The following is a 16,178-nucleotide window of genomic DNA, read 5'->3' on the forward strand; positions in this document are numbered from 1 at the left end:
CTGACAAAGTTCTCCTTTGACAAAAAGATGTAGGTCTGTCTTAATCTGACAAGATGTGGAGGTGTTGGACTGGAGTGGACAAAGTCCAAGATCACATGACATCAGGTTATAGTCCATCAGATTTGTTTGAAATCACAAGGTTTTGGAGCTGTGCACTCACCATTTCTATGATCTTTTGATCTCTCTGCCTATAAATTCTATATCTGCGCTTCTCTTCACCTCTTTATCTCTCACTTCACCTGACAAAGGTGTTATGCTCTGAAAGCTTGTGATTTCAAATAAATCTGTTGGACTATAATCTGGCAGTGTGATTTCTGACTTAATCTGACAAGTAACTCTCCTCCATTTGCATGTCTCCTTTACTCAGGAATTGCACAACTTGTCCTCTCTCATTCTACAGACACTCCCCAATTTACCAACATCTGACTTACAAATGACTGTATCTATGAGTGCACTCTCACTCAGTGATGTGATTTTTATTTTCAGATCCATAGGATCTCTACATCCTTGTTTGTTTAGATCTGCCTGTACTGCTCGCAAAACAAAACTTTTCACAGTACTTAGGTACATGTGACTACAATAAATCAAATCAAATTGAAAAAATCAAGTAAAGACCTGACATCGGAACATTCCCTGTATTTACAAACATAGCCCTGAATTATGTTCTGACTTGTATACAAATTGACCTGAGAACAGACTCCAAAGTGGAACCCGTTCACAACCTTTATTCATTGCTCAACAATGAAAACAAAAATTAGTAAAAATAAATTTAACAACTTTCCTACTAGAAGAAGATGATATCCCCTAGCCTTTCCCTAGTTTCCTAATTCCTGTCCAGGGTCAGCAAACTCTGAGCTAGTTTGGCTGATGATTTTAGCAGGAGTTTAAGGCTTTGACGTGATACATTCTTGTCTTTAAAATGCTAATCATTTCTCCTTTAAGAACAAAGTAGAGAGAATGGAGACATTCTGCATGTCATTCTATGCAATTTAGCCCTTGTAACAGAAGACATTCTTTAGTAAGGGTGAGAACAGGTGGTGGAAATGAAATGTTGATCATGTGAGTCTTCTGATTTCCTCTGTGTTCATCTGTGAATAAAGGAACATTTGTAGGAAGGGGAAGTGGTTCTGAAGGGTGTTATGGAACCTGCTGTATGTAGCTGGTAGTTGTTGAGCACATTGGGAAGACCAGGTGGCTGCGATGAGGTAACATGCTTAATAAACAGCAATATTTTAAGGTCTGATCAGCTTTGGTGGCATGCAGAGGTCAGTGAATTTGTCACAGTATTAAATACACATTCTAAAACATAGGGTTTTGTCCCAAAGTGAATTCTGTCTATAGACCTCAATACAAACAGTAATAAGTCATTTGAACTTCAGCACATAGCCAATGATCCCTTAGATAACCATATTGTTCCAGATACAAAATGGTTCTCATGGCCCTATCAGCTACAGGGGAGATTTCCACTCTGCCCACTGACGTTTATTTATTCAAAGGCCTGCGAATATAGAGAAACATGTTAAGAATGTTGAAACGGGTGTCATCTATTTACCTCCCTCTAACCTGTTTCACCATTGAATGAGATCTTAGCTAACATTGTGTTCCTGACTTTACCTGGATCCCTTAATATTTTCTAGACTTTCATTCAGGCAGTAAAAACTATTTTATTTTTTTCCCTAATACCTTGAATGTTTTAATTACGATCACCTCTTCTAAATACTGAAGAATACACTGTTTGATTTTTCTTATTAATTTAACTTTAATTTCAGCACCATTGCAGTAAATACATGCTACTGTCCTTCAAATGCAGGTGCATCTATCCAATTTATTTAGCAGGAACATACCATCGGTCATTTTCATAGATATCGTGGGAGTAAGTGTCATCCTGGGAGTCCTTAATGTTGACCATGAATGCAATGACTTATCATGGCATTAGTTCAAACATGGACAAGGAAGCCTCCTGCCCATGCTGACCTGCTGCACCTCATTTCCATGGCCTAGGCTCATGCTTTAGTATATCTCCATGTTTAACATCAAGTACAGGAAGCACTAAGGATGGCAAGGGCCCAGAATGTATTGTGGGATGGGGTTTCAATGTCTATCATGACAGTGGCTCAGTAGCAGTACTACAGACTGGGCTATCCAGGTCCCAAAGAACTTTATTTCTAAGTTGGGTCTGCAGCAGACAAGAGAAAACCAATAAAGGACAAACAAGTACATGTCTTCACCATCACCAATCTAACAAGTCCAGATGCATCTGCACTTGGCATTATAGGAAAGTGATCACTGCAGTCACGGTGGCACAGTGGTTAGCACTGCTGCCTCGCAGCGTCAGAGACCCGGGTTCAATTCCCATGGGCGACTGACTGTGTGGAGTTTGCACGTTCTCCCCGTGTCTGCATGGGTTTCCTCCGGGTGCTCCGGTTTCCTCCCACAGTCCAAAGATGTGCAGGCCAGGTGAATTGGCCATGCTAAATTGCCCGTAGTGTTAGGTAAGGAGTAAATGTAGGGGTATGGGGGGGTTACGCTTCGGCGGGGCGGTGTGGACTTGTTTCCACACTGTAAGTAATCTAATCTAATGCAGTCAAAGTTGTGTCAATACAAGGAGGATACCCGCCACTGTGTTGGGTAGCATTGCCACTGTGCTAAATAGGACAGATTGGGAAAGAATTTAGTAATTCAAAACTGAACATCCATCAGGCACTGTGTGCACCTGCAGCAGAGTTGTATTTAAACGTAATCCACAACCTCCTGACCCAGCATCTGTCCCATTTTACTATTACCATCAGCTGGGAGATCAACCCTGGTTCCATGAACAATGTAGGAGGGCATGATAAGAGCAGAATAGACATACCTAAAAACCATGGCAAAGCCACAAAACAAGACTACTTCTATGGCAAACAGCAGAAGCAGCAAGCCATGGATGCAGCTAAATAATCCAGAGACCAATGGATTAATCCTAAACTCTGCAGTCTTTCTACATCCAGTTGTGAATGATGATATATAATTAAATAAATAACAGATGAAGAAGATTTCACAAATATTTCCATCTTCAATGATGGGAGAGCCCAGCACATCACTGAAAAAGACATGGCTGAAGTATTTGCAACCATCTTTATCCAGAAGTACTGAATGGATGATCCATCTCTGCTTCTCCTGAGGACCCGATGATAGCATGGACTTCTGGTCAAAATGATGTTAATGGGAATCTGAATGAAACTTTTCCATTGGTTGGAGTCATATTGCTAACTGATTTTTCTGATATCAATTTTAAAAATCACAATGCTTTACCATTTTGGTTGAAGGCCACTTGTCTCAATATTAGGATAACACATGCAGAAATTCCTCAGGGTCAATCATCTTCAACTTCAGTTATGAACAACCTATTCTCTAAAATAAGGTCAGAAGTGGGGATGTTTATGCTTGCTTGCAAAGGATTCAGTGTCAATTGGAAGTCCTGAGATAATGGAAATGCCTATAACCTCAGCAAAAGCTGGGCAGATTCAGGCATGAAAATACATCGACCAAGAGGGAATTTAAGTATGTCTCCCTATGACATTAAGTCGTACCACCAATGCTGAATCCTCCACTATTAACACCTATAGGTTACCATCGAGTAGGAATCAATCTGAACCTCCTGCAGGTACAGAAATTCAGTCATGAATAATTTTTCTCCTGACTTCCGAAGGTCTGTTCTATGGGGCACAAGTCAGGAGTGTGATGGAATACTTTACGCAAGTGAGTGAAGCTCCACGATTTGAGACAAGACCAAAGTCTACTTCCTCGGAATTGCATCCACAACTTTAAACATTCACTGTATTCACCAAAGTATATTGATAGCAGTGAGCATCACCCACAAGATGCATTGCAGCAACTTGCCAAGTCTCCCTTAGCAATTTTCAAGTTCCTGACTTTTATCACTTGGAAGAAAAAAGCAGCAGTTGCAGGGAAAATCAAGGCACCTTCCATGTTACACATTATTCTGATATGGTATTATTTTGCCACTCCCTGCCAGGACAATTCAATTCTAGAAAGGTTCTTAAAATTAAACTGCATTTGATACATCTTTCTTAGAATGTTGACCTAAATTGACTTGACAGAAGGACATTGATTGCAGCAATCTGCTTGGCTCTTGATCGATTTTCTGACTGACAGTGGAACTAGTAATGAATTTGTGGATTTACTGAATGTTTATAGTCATGTTGAACACATCTATACTGTATATTCAAAAACAATTACTTAAGTGTTCTCCCCTGACAGCACAAGGCAAAACATCAGCAATGCAATAAAGCCACAGCTAAAGACATTGAGGGCTGCTATACTGAATTGCCTGCATGTCCAGGCAGGTTCTTTTGTCACAAGATTGCTTTCTTTATGTTGAAATTTTACATCAACTAAATTCTTTTCTCATCTGTATACAAAAACTCAACTTTCTTTTTAGGGAACAGTGAAATAAACTTTTATGAAGACCTACTACACAAGAAAATCAGAATTAGCTTTTTAGATTACATTACAATGTGGAAACAGGCCCTTCGGCCCAACAAGTACACACCGACCCGCCATCCACCCATACCCCTACATTTACCCCTTACTTAACACTAGGGGCAATTTTAGCATGGCCAATTCACCTGACCTGCACATCTTTGGACTGTGGGAGGAAACTGGAGCACCCGGAGGAAACCCACGCAGACACGGGGAGAACGTGCAAACTCCACACAGTCAGTCGCCTGAGGTGGGAATTGAACCTGGGTCTCTGGCACTGTGAGGCAGCAGTGCTAACCACTGTGCCACCGTGCCACCCATAAAGCTTCTATCAAGCAGTGTTATCATAAAGTCATAGAGATATACAGCATGGAAATAGACCTTTCAGTCCCACTTGCCTATGCTGACTAGATGTCCTAAATTAATTAGTCCCATTCTAAACTCTTCCTATTGATATAGCTATCCTGATGCCTTTTAAATGTTGTAATTATACCAGCCTCCCCCACTTTCTCTGGCAGCTCATTCAATATAAGCGCCACCCGTTGCATGAAGCTTTGCCCCTTAGGTCCCTTTTAAATCTTTCCCCTCCCGTTTTAAACCTAGTTAAAAACCATACAACACCAGGTTTAATTGAAAGCATTAGCTTTCGGAACGCTGCTCCTTCATCAGGTGGTTGTGACCTATGTCCTCTTGTTTTGGACTCCCCTACCACGGGGAAAAGACATTGATAATTCACCCTATCCATGCCCCTCATGATTTTATAAACCTCTAATAAGGTCACCCCTCAGCCTCCGGGGAAAATAGCCCCAGCTTACTCAGCCTCTTCCATTTGCCCAAATTCTCCAATCCCGGCAACATCCATGTAAATTTTTCTGAACCATTTCATGAACAAGTTTTCTTTTTCCAGTCAATCTGACAAAGCGCCAACATAACTTGTCTAGCTGCAGGCTTACAAAGAACTCCATAATCACACAAAATAGCGATTCAATTATTAAGAATCAAGCAGCCTATTGCTGTACATTTTACAGTATTTAATCTGAGCAGTAGCCCAATTTTATTAATGTTCTTGTTTTGCTGCAATGAAATTATCAAGATTAGATTTGGTTTGATTTGGTTTGATTAATCGTAGTCACGTGTACCTAAGTACAGTGAAAAGCTTTGACTGTAAGCAGAACAGGCAGATCATAGAAAGCAAGGACATATGGATCATAGGGTGTTTAGACAGAGTGAGGCATACAGGTTGCATAGCACAGGAAGTGTGCTAAGCAAGATCAACATTAACAAGATAGAATTTAGGTTTAAAATTGTGCAATGGTTATCGGAAATGCTAGAGTAAGATCTACTGTAGAGTGCTTGTAAGGAATTGCCCAGTGTCTGTGCCATCTTGAATAGTGACCCATTCCAATTGATTACAGCTGTTTTCAGTAGCTGATTAACTGGTGAATCAAGCAACATACTTGAGTAGGAGTTACACTAATGCACAATCTTTATTTTGCTGCCATTTTAGCCATTGTGGTGTTCCCTGAGAAATAGAACATAATGGTAGCCAGACCCTCGAGGCAACGTGAAGAAACAATGACAGATTGTGGGGACCAATCATTATGGCCTCAAGTTTTCAGGTGTCCACATATCTAACTTAAATTGTATAACCAACAAATGTTTTTTTTTAAATTCTTCTATTCACATCTATCTGTGCAAGACGAAATTTGAGAAAATTCATATCAAATTATCTCTCTACCAACGTGGCAAAATTCTGTTGCAGTCAGGTTGTAATGCTAATTAATGACTGAAATATCTTCGCACTCAGCAAACATTTTTGCACCACTATGTGAAAATTAACTTTGAATTTCAGTGAGCGATTGCTGCACAATCACTGCCTGATTCTGGGTTACAGTGCGCGATAGATTTTCGGAGTTGAAAGAACTCCAAGAAGGGATGGAAATTGCAACCAGGCCTCAATTTCTGGATTTCTAACCTCATTCTTCAGTTTCTCATTTGCAGGAGGGCTGTTCCAAGAGTCTAGGTAACAAAATTGTAACTTGCACTGCTCGAAACGTGGGAACCACAGCTGCATGTCCTGAACATCCAGAATTTTCATGCAGCCAAGTGAACTTCTAAAGGCTTTGCCCTTCTAAAGGACTCAAACACTTCAGAGGTGTCATAAATCATAATCTGGATGATAGAATTATTTTTGAAAAGTAATTCAAAAGATCACACTCATAACTGACATGCAAAGCTATGGCATCTCATGGTAAAGGTGAAGTTACCACAGTCTGCAAGGACCACAGGGCTGCTCTCTCATTGGAGAGGGAGAGACGACTGATCTAAGGGCCACCAAACCTCAGGTGAGGGGTAAGGTTGCACAGAAGAGTTCTTCACAGGAATCTCAGCCAGTGCAGGGATTTATTTCACGATGCTAGTATCACAATGCAGTGTAAGCCAGTTATCCAGCCAACTGACCTAATTGACCCCTTTAAACCCCATCTTCCCCCGAGACTGTCCAACTCAAGTTCTGTCACTTTGATGACCATTCACTCCATATCGAGAAAAATGAACCATACATCAATAATAAGATGTGTTTTTTTTAATACTTTTACAAAGTCATTCATTCACACCATTCCAATTCTGTCAATTGCACACTAACCTTAACCCATTTATAGACAATACAATAGAGATGGCAGGTTGGGTGATGTCCTGCAGCATTTGGGAGCTGTCGGACACCAAAATGATCCAGACTGATCACCTCTACAGTAAGGCTTTGTAGTTCAAGAAACTTTCAATCCAAGTTGAGGAGCTGGAATCTGAGCTGCAGACATTGCACCATGTTAGAGAGGGTAAGGTTATTGGAACATTTTATTCCAGAAGGCAGTTCCATCCCTTAAACTATGATCAAGGAAATGAAGTTGTGATTGTAGATGAAGCAGGAATGGGTCCCAAAGGATTGCCCTCACAAAGCCTGTGTCCCTTACAAATGGTATGGATGAGTGTGGAGATCTGCAATGGTTAGGAATGAAATGAAAAAGCACAACCTCAAAAGGTAATCATCTCAGGAATACTACCTGAGCCACAGGCTCTCTAGCATTAAATGCAGTCAAGGAGTAAATGAGGTCAAGGTAAATTAAGTCAAAGAATTAAACAAGTGGCTGAAAGATTAATGTTAGTGAAATGAATTCCACTTCCTGGGCACTGGCCCAATTTCCTGGGGTAGAAGGGTGCTGTTCCAGTCAGAGAGACTTTGTTGGTCAATGATTCCAGCAAATTGAATAACTAGGGCTACAAAGAGGGCTTCAAGCTAATTGGTCGGAGGTTGAGGGGGGGGTGTTGGGAATAGAGGGGAGGATTTGGGAAGTGATACAGTTGGGTTTATGAATGGTATGGTGGCATTGCAGGGAAGCTATTTTGGTGATACCCAGGGTGGGTAAGGATTGGACAGCCTAAAAGAAAGCAAGAAATAGGGTCAAAGGGGATATGTTTGGCAAGAAGGCAAAATTATTTTTTACTTAAATGCATGCTGTAACCAGAACAAAAAAAAAAATTAATGGTGAGGGAGTCCACACCTAGAGGGCATAGGTTTAAGGTGTGAGGGGAAAGATTTAAAAGAGACCTGAGGGGAAACGTTTAATGATTAAGGAAATCAAAGGCTTTGGGGAAAAGATAGGAAAATAGTTGTGAGGGGTTATTGGATCAGCCATGATCTTACTGAATGCATGATCAGAGTTCATGTCAGAAAGATCTACCTTTTGTCATCTTTTGCTCTCACTTGTACAAGATATGTGGAAGCCAGAGCTGTCAATGTTATTTTTTTCCAAATGGAGTTCAACAGTTTCAGTATTCTAATGGATGTCTTGGTTCTTAAACAGAAGTGGATAATTGGCCTGTAAAGAGGAAAAGGGGGTCTCATCCATTGTTTTGTGAAATGGCAATATCCTTTTGCCAATTCGAGTGCAGGAGCCGAGATCGATTTCTTTCAAATATCTCATGCAGAAGTGATACACGATTCCTATGCATGACACGGCATATAATATTTAGTTTCTTAATATGGTAAAGTGAAAAGTAAAAGTGAAACAAGTGAAAATATGTGATTGAGAGCAGAGGGGAAATCTAAAGCCCTAATCAGATCTAATGCTCTATTTAGATTTCTTTCAGAAATTTTACATATCAACATTTAATAAACTATGTAAATGATTGGTCAATTTTCATCCTCAGAGGTCCATGTAAAGCCATACACCAGAGCATAATGTAATGACAGCATTAATCTGACAACAACATTCAATCTTATCAGTTAATAACAGATGAATACCTAACTTTATAATCTTCTCGTACTTCTAACGTACTGACATTATCATTAAATCTAAAGTAAATCAATCTTGAAAACTGCAGTTATCTTTCAACATCATTACAAAACACACTTCATCATGGTTCATCTGCAGTAATTCAATTTTACAAATGATCAATTAAATAAATATGCCACACTTCCAACAGTAGAAAGTATTTTCAAAACTACAATTTTATTCCAATATTACCATATATGGACAACTGACTACCTAACGTGCTCAAATTTAACAGCAAGTACTTCCAGTGCCCTCCCATGTACTTTCACATGTGAATACTCCTTACATTTGCTCAATATAGATATCACTACATGTTTTTGACAAGTAACAACCAACAGTTAGTATTTCAGAAAGTTGTATGCCACAAGGATGTAAAAAATTATGTATACTCTATAGTTGGTCTCACCAACAAATTTTAAAAAACTCAAATATTAAGATCACACATTGTACAACAGTGTGTACAATGTACAATTTATTCAGAAAGGCAGATATGGATTGTTAATATGCTACATGTAGCTAACCAAGTAATGTTAGACACCCAGTATTAAGGTGTCATAGCGTCTTAGAGTCATAGAGTCATTCAGCATGGAAACAAACCCTTCATTGCATGCTGACCAGTTATCCCAAACTTAATTAGTCCCATTTGCCTGCATTTGGTCCATTTCCCTCTAAACCTTTCCTATTCATGCACCTATCCAAACGCTCTTTAAATGTTGTAATTGTATCCACTTCCATACTGATGGAGTATTCCGTCAGACTCCTGACTTGTGCCTTGTAGAGGTGAACATTCTGATGAAAGTTTACCTGAAACGATTTTTGTCCTTCTCTTTCTCTGTAATGTTGTCTGATCCATTGAATATTTCCACTTCTTTTTTTCAATTCCAAATGTCTCTATGGCATTTTTCTTTTGTCGTATGAATCTTTTTGTGAGCTTGTACGGAAGTAGGTTCCTTGTGGATGAAATGGAACCTCAGTAGTGGAACAAAGCAGTTAGTAGCACATTGGTTATCCTTGTCTGTATGCAAGTGTCTGCACCTGAACCCATGGTCACCACTGCAGATGTTAGATCTGCCTTCATGACTGTGAACCCACAGAAAGTGACTGGTCTGAATGGAGCCCCCAGCCATGCACTCAGATCCTGCGTGTACCAGCAGATGAGAGTATTCACTAACATCTTTAACCTCTCCTGACTTGGATCCAAAGTCCCCACCTGTTTCAAGAAGACTATTATCATCCCAGTGCCCAAGAAAAGTCATGCAGCATGCCTCAATGACTCCTCCCCAATGGCTCTGATCTCCATAATTATGAAGTGCTTCAAGAGGTTAATAATGGCTCATATCAGCTCCAGGCCCACAGCCTGCCTTAAATTTTGCAATTCACCCACTGGTGCAACAGGTCCACAACAGATACCATCTACCGAGCCCTACATTCATCACTGGAACATCTGGATAACAAGGATACCTACATAAAGCTCCTACTTATTGATGACCGCTCCATCTTCAACACTTTAATCCCAAACAAACTGATCTCCAAACTCCAAGATCTAGGTCTGGACGTCTCCTCTGTAACTGGATCCTTGACTTCCTGACCTATAGATTGCAATACCTCCTCTACAATAATCCTCAACACTGATGCCCCACAAGGCTGCTTAATCAACGCCCTACTGTACTCTTTGTACACTCACAACTGTGTGGCCAAATTCTGCCCCAACTCCATTTACAAGTTTACTGATGACACCTTAGCGGCGAGGTAAAGATAATTGCCTCACCATCAATGTCAGCAAAATGAAGAATCTGGTCATTGACATTAGGAAACAGAGTGGAGGGTATGCCCCTGTCTGCATCAATGTTGCTGAGCTGGAGCTTGTCCAGCGTGTCGAGTTACTGGGAGTGATGTTCACCAACAACCTGGGCTGCTTCACCCATGTCAAAGCTATGGTCAATAAAACACAAAAAAAACTCTGTAACAACAATAAATCAAATCAAATCAAAACACATCAAATCAAATCAAATCAAATAGAAGATTTGCTTACTTGCACAAGTGTGTATAAGGTTGGTGCTGAAAATGTGTTGCTGGAAAAGCGCAGCAGGTCAGGCAGCATCCAAGGAACAGGAGAATCGACATTTCGGGCATAAGCCTCCTGAAGAAGGGCTTATGCCCGAAATGTCGATTCTCCTGTTCCTTGGATGCTGCCTGACCTGCTGCGCTTTTCCAGCAACACATTTCCAGCTCTGATCTCCAGCATCTGCAGTCCTCACTTTCTCCCTGTATAAGGTTGGTAGTTGGTTCTGTGACTTTGAAAATATGTGCAATATGTGCAAACAGTTCAAAAAAGGTTAATTGATAAAAGGAATGAGAAGGTAGACAATTTGCTTTAATTTTGCATTTTGAGATCCCGAGAAAAGATTGGTGAGATTGAGGAAGTTTAACTGAACAAGCAATTGTCCTCAACAGGAAAAGCTTATTCAGAGCTCCATTCGGTTTTACCTCACTTGCACAAACAATGACAGCACAATATCCTGCTATTTGTTGGGTCTGTGTGCTGTCGTTCATTGATATCGCTAATAAATCTGTTTGGGATTGACACATATCACTTATAATCACACTGGACTCAAGGATAAGTAATAAATTGTACATGATAAAAACAAAGTTAATTTTAGCATTGCACAGAATAAGTGTATTTCAATTAGGTGTCAGTGTCTGGAGTTTGATTTTAGGCCAACTATGTCTACTCAACTTGTCAACCAAGAGTCCTTTAATTGTTATGGGACAATAATCCACCATTCTCCAGAAAGAAGTCCTGCCTCTGAGTAGCTTTGCAATCAGTAGCTCTTCAGCACTAGCAGCATCACCAGACAAAGCTGAGAGATTGACTGTGCAGGAACTGAAATGAAGATTGGCTATTCTGAAAGTAATCTGAGATCTTCCAGATCTCAGACTGATTGACTCTAGTGGGAGTGAGGTGTGTTAGGCAGGAAAGAAGGATGGTTAGAAAAATGTGGTGCTGGAAAAACCCAGCAGGCCAGGCAGCATCCGAGGAGCAGGAGAATTGACGTTTCGGGCATAAGCCCTTCTTCAGGCTTTTGGGCTTATGCCCAAAATGTTGATTCTCCTGCTCCTCAGATGCTGCCGGGCCTGCTGTGTTTTTCCAGCACCACATCTTTCAACTCTGGTACTCCAGCATCTGCAGTTCTCACTTCCTCCAAGAAGGATGGTTAATCAGGGAGCGAAAGGAAATGGGAAGAGAACAGGGGAAGGGAAACATTGTAAACTGAGGCTGTATGCAGGTGGCTTGGAAACTCTAATCCCCCTTTCCCATGCAACCACCACCGCCCCAAACAATATGACTGCATTCCGGAAGGTTTCATCACATGACCATCGACCCTGCACTGTCACCCTGCCTACACAATCCTGTCCCTGGTCCTTTTGTTTTCCCACGTGCATTGCCTTCCCAAGACAATTGGAAAGCTACAGACTTCTTGTTACCTGATTTAATTTTTTTTTAAAATGACAATAATAACAAGCTATCTAATCCTCCCACAATGTGCCTCCTGCATTGCTCATTGTTGTGATCAAAAGATTAGGCTTTGATTCCTATAGATTTCATGATAGTACTGGAGAGTTGAAAACACAAATTGGAGGTCCCATAGCCAAAATTTCTGTATTCCTCATGTGAAGTTCAGCAGGATGTGCTTCAGTATAACTCATTTCTTTCCTAATTTAAATTTGATGCAGAAATTCAAAGAGATATTTGAATTTGTTCTTCAGCAATGCACTTTTATACAATTTTGTGGCAGTTTGAGCAATGGACAGAGATGATTTTTTTATTAAAAATACACAATGTGCACATGCATCAAGCTGATGACTATCTTTTGGAATGAAATAAATTAATGGAGCAAAGTCGAAGAGATAAAGCCTGGGGAAGAATTTGAAATGGCAGCAAATGCACCAATTAAGATGTGATCTTGTTATCATCCGAGTTTGGGCACTCAGGAGGGAAATTAGGAAACATTTTTCATACATGAAGTATTGGAAAATGTATGGCCTTCCCTTTGAAAGAAAGACTGTGGTGCTGGCTTAATCAGAGTTGTTAAGACACAATTTTTTATGAGATAAGTGTTTCAAGATACAAGTTTCAAGGCTAGGAAACAAAGGCAAGCAATATTGTTGAGGTATAGATTGGCCAGTTTCTCCTGTGCCAATGTTTGATCATCTGATTTACAAATTGTTTGCAAGTACACATGTTTATTACTGAACAATGAAGCTAATTGAGATGCTGGAGCATATCTACCATGCAAAAAGAATGCAGATGTATCATTTGATGTCTTGTTATCACTCCAGGTATTACAGCCAATATTTTCATCTTAGGGCCTTCAGGACCTATGAGATGGAAGGATGGTTACCAGAGAGGACAAAACAGTCTGTTTGATTTGCAGCCCATTCTCTAAGCATCACGTAAGAATTCACTCCCTCCATCTTGAGATGGTTGTGCTCTGCAGTATCCATAGAATGAACTGCACCATTCACCAAAACATCTTTGGCAGCACTACTTAAATGTGTGTCCTCAACCTCTTAGAAGAACAAGAGCAGCAAGTGGCTGGGAAGGCTATCATTTCTAAGTTCTCCCTCAGAGCAGACCATTCTGACTTTGAATATATCACCACTGCTTCAGTATTGTGGCTTCACCAGATTGACAGTAATAGTTCAACAAGAAGGAAGTGAGGATGTGTAATGAATGTTCTTTGCTATCTATCCTTGAAAATCCTTACTAACAATGTTCATATCTTGATAATTAAAAGAAAGGGATAATTAATAGTATTGAACAAATGTTTACCTTGAGGAATAGAATCATATAGAGTAATATTCCAACAATATTGAGTCACAATTCTTTTCAGAAAATGGTTCACAAAAGGCAAAAGTAAAACAAGTTTCACATTTTTGGACCTGCTTGATATCCTACTTACAATTAATTTTCAACAGATATATGCAATACTGCAAACAGATGAATAAACCTTTGTACCTAAGTCCATGTTCTTCTGTTTGCAATCTTCATGCTAGCTATTCCATCGATCAGAAAAAAGTGAAGCCTTCACAGTAAAGAATTCAGCTAAGCAGTAGCAAAATTCCATAAGAATTGTGAAATTAAATTTATAATGAAACATTAAACAAAACAGTAAAATATTTTGCAGTTGCATCAACTTAAAAAAAAATGACAGGGATAGGACCAGTTCCACTAAGGATAGAAATCAACCATCACAGAAAACAATCGAGAGACGGCTGAGCAATTAAATAATTATTCCACTTTACCAAATACATCTAATTCTACAATGAGATGAGTTCTAAGTTAAATATAGTTTAAATTAAACTGGGATACATTAAATAAACTTTCAGTAGAACTCTGAAAGGGCAAAAGCTTGGACTGGATGAATTGTATATTTCAAAATAATATAGTAAATAAATAATATTACAAAACATACAAAATTGTTCATCAGAAAAAAAGTGCAATGCCAGATGGTACCTACAGTAATATCTCTGTTTAAGAGGGGGGAATAAGATATGTGCAGGTAATTACAGACCAGTTAGCTAATATTCATGATAGGAAAAAGTAATGGAATCCCTTCTAAAGGAGAGAACAGATGAGAATATAGAAACCAAAAATATAATACTTCATAAATCTGTGTATTTCAAAACAAATAAAATTTGCTTGTCTAATCTTATTGAATGTTTTGAGGATGTCAATGAACTGGTAGAAAATGGCTAAAAAGTATACATAATATCTCTGAATTTTTCAAAAGCCCCTGTAAAATACCCCATTATAAATTTATGGATAATGTCAAAGAATGTGGAGTCAGGAATACATTTGCTTCTGTTTGTGTTGTTGGTGAAGGTTTCTGGGGCTTTTTTTATGCTTTTCAGCAGAGGTCCATGCTATAGTTGTGTAAACTGATCCTATGCTGAAATAAAGATTGACTGCAGGGAAGTTCTGATCAAAAATGTAGTTCAGTCTGAGGTGGATGAGCTTAGTCACTGGTAAAGAAGTGAAATTTGGCTCTCACAACAAGTGCTGCTAGCATAGCTTTTTCATAAAGACAGGCAAACAAAATGCAATTTCACTGCTTAGATGCTTTCAAGCCTGTCAGTTTCATCAGTCAATTAATTCTCACTATGCTCTCTACTTTTGATCACTGTGCTGTCTATTGTGAGCGTTACATTTCACCTCCCCCTCCCAGAGAATCAACAAAAATATAAATATGTTCTAAATTCTAATAAAATTAACAAAAGACTTGCATTTATTTGCATCTTTCACAATCTCAAGTTACCCCAAACCACTTTACTGTCAATGATGTATTTTTGAAATATAATCATTGTTGAAATTCAGAAAACCTAGCAGCTAGCAAGATCTCACACAGCAATACGGTAATTACAAAATTATCTCTTCTTTGGTCGTTTTGATTGAGGGATAAATTATGCCAAGTCACCAGCAGTAGCTCAACTTTTCATATTTAAAATAATGCCATGGAATTTTTTACACATACCTTGGACAGCAGACAGAACCTGATTTGAACTTAAATTTGAACCATTAGTACAAAACTCCACTTGAGTGCCAGACTTCATTTTTTGTAATAATCTCTGATTCCTTTGAAATAATAGTGCTACCAACCGAGCTACAGCTAACAAGGTTTAACAATAGCTTTCCTGTTACCACTGCATCTTTGCAGGATAATTATTCTAATGTTTAATAGCATGTTTATTACTGATCTTAGTTACTCTCAAGTGTTTGTTTTACTCATTCTCTAGTCAATGATTATCTGATATGTAATACTTGGATATTGTCTGAATGGTATTAACACATTCTGATGGTAATCTTTAAGTAGTTAATGGGTCACACTCTTGAACACACATCATCCGTTACATTAGCCCACTCACTGTAAATCTGAATGTAATCAAGGTCTGTGTCAGCAAAGCTGCAGTTCCCCCACCTAATGAATATATCAAACACAATTGCACTTCCAACATGATGAACTTTTCACTTCATTGTGATGAAAGCTTTGTCATGGTGTCTGTTGTTAGTCAATGCTAATAAAAGACTCAGGGATGAATGAAAAAGAGTCTGTCATGAAGTCAGCAGACTAATTAAATCTCTTGATTTTTATGTTAACTTGAACAAATGCATTCAATGGTCTTGAGATCATAATTCTTTACTGGAAGCAAACAATCAATTGTTAATGTGGTATTTCAATACATTCAATCAATCAGATCCATACAGCATTATCAAGTTGAGCTTACTTAGAGATCATTTAAACAAATGCTTTCTTTTAATATTTCAGGAAAAAAATATATAGTTAATGTAAAGTTACCATAGAC

At 39.0% G+C, this 16,178-nt stretch overlaps 1 protein-coding gene across 3 annotated transcripts in view; it reads right to left on the reverse strand.

The window, feature by feature from the left end:
• LOC122550442 (NALCN channel auxiliary factor 1-like) overlaps positions 1-16,178 on the reverse strand; it is a 528,822-nt gene that overhangs the window by 490,522 nt on the left and 22,122 nt on the right. The window lies entirely within an intron of this gene.

This window comes from Chiloscyllium plagiosum, unplaced genomic scaffold (genome assembly GCF_037043375.1).
Source record: "Chiloscyllium plagiosum isolate Xiang-an unplaced genomic scaffold, Cpla_swu_hap1 HiC_scaffold_6, whole genome shotgun sequence".
Taxonomy (NCBI): Eukaryota; Metazoa; Chordata; class Chondrichthyes; order Orectolobiformes; family Hemiscylliidae; genus Chiloscyllium; species Chiloscyllium plagiosum.